Source organism: Bemisia tabaci, chromosome 5 (assembly GCF_918797505.1).
Source record: "Bemisia tabaci chromosome 5, PGI_BMITA_v3".
Taxonomy (NCBI): domain Eukaryota; kingdom Metazoa; phylum Arthropoda; class Insecta; order Hemiptera; family Aleyrodidae; genus Bemisia; species Bemisia tabaci.
This window is the reverse complement of record NC_092797.1, coordinates 7,128,185-7,132,504: the sequence shown is the minus strand read 5'-3', so window position 1 is coordinate 7,132,504 and position 4,320 is coordinate 7,128,185.

Below are 4,320 nucleotides of genomic sequence, written 5' to 3'. Positions count from 1 at the left end.
CACTGAAAAGTGAAAATGATCCACGTTTAACTGAACTGTTTTAAAAAAATAAACGTTTTGTTGACAAGAAAAAATAAAGGAAAATAAAAGAAAAAACGCATCTGGTAAGAATGAATAAATAAATCCTTGAAAAGAGAAATTTATGGATGAAGAAAATAGGACAAAATGTGAAAGTTCACAAGAAACAGGCGCTTAGTTTAGGAGGCAAAATATTCAGTTGAATAATTTCTGTTCAATTCCATTGCACAATAAAAATGTCCACTAGTACATACACAAGTCATACAGGAAAAATAGGTACTTTCCCTCCCTTTATGGGTAGTTATGTACTAGTTGTTGTGTCTCTCATCAGGTTTCCAGAAATTTCCTATGCAATGATACATAGAACCAAGTAAGAATGGACTACTAGACAAGGTACGAATTTCAGCATTCTAATACATGCTTCGTAAGTAAAATTTCACGTAAAACACAATGTGCACAACAAAAATTACCGCAGTTGACTCCTTACGAAGATATTTAATGATTCTTGATGCGTGAATTCAAGCCATCCGCTCATGAAAACTCAATGCTCTACGTGATTCACATCGCGCGCTAAACGTTATCATGACAGTCTCTGCGATATAAAAATCTGGCAACCTCAATCTTGACGCTTTGGCTATAGCAAATTGCTAATAGTTTGAACAACACATGGTGGGAAATGAACATTGCTCGATTGAGAGGCTTGCTGAAACCGTTGTAGTACGTGATTCGACTACATTAGAGCTTTGAGCTTCTTGTGAGCGGGCAGTTCAAATTCTTCGTAACCAATGTGAAATAAAAACGTTGATATCTTCGTTTGGAGTTGGTTTCAGTAATTTTCATTGTGTGAATTGTGTTTTACGTGAAATTCAGGTTAAGAAACATGTATCAAATTGCTTAAATTCGTACCTTGTCTAATGGTCCATTATAAGATCAAACGATACTTTCATGCTTGCACAAAAAAAAGAAGATATATCTTCTGCTCATTCTGAAGACAACAAACTGACCCAATTTAACAGAAACTCACCAAGTGCCATCAACTTGGAGGCAAGGAGAGGAACTTTGAATTTTTTCTCCTCCATAGGACTCAACCTTTGAGACAAAGTTTAACAATTGATTTCACATTCAAGATATTTTTCCTAGACTTGGAACTTTTGACAGGAACATATTTAGTAATTACAAATCAATGAATTCAAAATTACTTCAAACTGATTTTTTCATAAGTACAATAAATAAAAAAATAAAATAATAATAAAGTCAGATGCAACTTTCAGCGATTATAAGAGAAACATTAAATTTACTAAAATGTGGGGAATTTTTTAAACAAAAGGTGTGTCGAGGAGAAAAAAAGGAAAGAAGAATTCAGGTATGGTTGTTGATGGATTGGTGCGTAAAAGCACTACAATGTGACCTGCACTAAAAACCTAGTTCAATTCTCAACATTTTCTCTGTCTCTCGGGTCATTCCACGCCAAATCAGACCAGTGATTTGCCCTGACCCCTTCAGAATTGCATGAAATTTGGCACACTCTTTCCGTTCACTGAGCTGAGTTGAAAAACGTAAATTTTAATTTTTTTGGATGCCCCGTTCATCTTTTATTGAGCTTCCAAAGTTCGGGCAAATTGACAGATGTAGCACCTTTAAGAGGCTGTAACTTCAGAACGGTTGATCCGAGCGAGCCGTTGTGGTATCAATGAAAAGCCCCTTGAATGCACTTTTTATCCATGTATAACACAATTTGACATAACTTCAAATTTTTTTGTTAAAAAATTGTAAAGTCGAAAATTGAAATATCTCAAAAAGGGGTAAATTAAATCGCACGAAATTTTGACTGAAGGTCGGTCATACCGCGAGGAATCCGGATGCAAAAATTCAGAGTGGAGACTTGATGGAGTCAAAAGTTATGAGCCAAAAAAGTTCGTTTTTCTCAGGTGCAAAAGCGCGACGCGTGATTCAAGCGGCTTCCGGCCGCGGCGTTCCGAGAATATTCCGGGCAGCCGGCGAGCGCCGCGTATATGCTGTGGCGGACTTCTCGACCCGGGCGAACGAGTTCCAGGAACGCCGCGGCTGGGAGCCGCTTGCGTCAACAGCCGAGCTTTCGCACCGCGAAAAACGACCGTTTTTTGCTCATAACTTTTGACTCCATCAAGTCTCCACTCTGAATTTTTGCATCCGGATTTCTCGCGGTATGACCGACCTTCAGTCAAAATTTCGTGCGATTTAATTTACCCCTTTTTGAGATATTTCAATTTTCGACTTTACAATTTTTTAACAAAAAAATTTGAAGTTATGTCAAATTGTGTTATACATGGATAAAAAGTGCATTCAAGGGGCTTTTCATTGATACCACAACGGCTCGGCTCAGATCAACCGTTCTGAAGTTACAGCCTCTTAAAGGTGCTACATCTGTCAATTTGCCCGAACTTTGGAAGCTCAATAAAAGTTGAACGGGGCTCCCAAAAAAATTAAAATTTACGTTTTTCAACTCAGCTCAGTGAACAGAAAGAGTGTGCCAAATTTCATGCAATTGTGAGGGGGTCAGGTCAAAAAGTGCCAATTTTTGGTCTGATTTGACATGGAATGACCCTCTCGCATATGATTATAGGTACATAATACTATACTGGCCTACATTTAACCCCTGAGATTTCGTGAGTGTCCAGGTTCTTGACGACACTAGGAGTCCTTTTATCATTTTTGGAAAATTTTAATCAAGAGAAAGAAAAGAAATCAAAAGAAAAATTTGTGGCACTTCTCTTTTCTTTCTCTACTAATAAATGTTGAGAAACCTTAATGGGAAATAACTCACCCATGATGATTTCTAATCTGAGGAGAGAAAATCAGTTTAATTGAAGGGAAAATTTAGAACATTTAAATTAAGAATTTGACTGTAAAACATGGCAATTGCAGAATTTAAAGTTGGGTATCAAATGAACAATGCTTTAAATGCAGGGGCAAATTTTAACCCCTTTCAGGTGAAATTTCATGAAGCCCATAGGTCTTCCTCCATCACCTTATAGGGACGAAAAATTGTAAAGTTAGGCCTCTTAAGAAATAAAGCAGACGCTACATGGCTATAATTACAGCAATTTTTAAGACATTTCAAAACTTCTTTGCCTCTTGTACATCCTAATTAAAAGTTGAAGAAAATAGCAACAGCATGAAACATTCAGAATTGGAGCAGGCTGAGACTTCATTTAACATAAATAAATGAAAGAGAGAGGAATCCCTGATAGAGGTTGCTTTTGCGTCAAATTTATTGAAACTGAAATGTGTTTCTCTTTTCAGGATGCTGAGGGAAAGTCCTACAGGACATTTGCTAATTCGATGAGACGTTTTCATGACCTTCCCCCTCGAGTAAGCCAAAATTAATTCATCCACTGCAAGAACGGAGTGGATGAAAAACAGTAATATTACATGAGGAGGAACACCATCAATTGTTTGAGAGATCCAAAAATGGCAAGTGAATAGTGGACGTGTAGTAGCAAGAGGAAGGAAGCAAAGGACAGCTGGTCAAAACTGTTTTCTTAAAAGGAATGTCTGTTCCATGAAATGAATGAATGCCCGTTTTAAGAAGGTGTAAACATAAGGATGAATGAGGAGCTTTGATGATTTTGTCTCGTTTGCGCTGCATCCAAACGAAATGTGTCAGTGAATGACGCAATTTTTCCTCTTTTTTTACAGGAATTATTTAGATAATAAGACCACATTAAGTCTCTGAATGCCCAGGGAAATTTTGGTCGGTATGATCGGGAAATATCAAAAATAACTTACATCAAATTAAACCAGAAGACTGGGTTAGTCTGCTTTGGGATTAGAATAGAAAACAATTTGTCGAAACTCATTCACACACTCCAATTTAAAACGAGTCAACAGGAACAGAAAATGATGCATAGATACACTTCTTCAAAATGTGCAACATGGAGGTATAAAGGCTCATTAGATAGATAGTGATGCATAGATATCGTTCCTCAGAATGGCCAAGATGGAGGTATCATGGATCATCACATAATTTACTACCACAGGGACGATACATTCCAAGGGCCTAGAAAGAAATATGAAGAAATAATTCGTAACTGCTGGCAAATTTTTAGAATTAGAATTCTGATTCTCAGGACAAACATGATTGTAGATTCATAGACTTTTTACACAACACAAGAAAATTCAATGGAATCGAGGGATCTTAAAATCTAAAGCAACCCAAAAGGAAAACAGTAGAAACTGCATTGATGGACCCATTTCAAATCATACACTGCTTTATAATATTGGGATTAGTCAATTAATCACTGTAATATTTACGAATCCGAT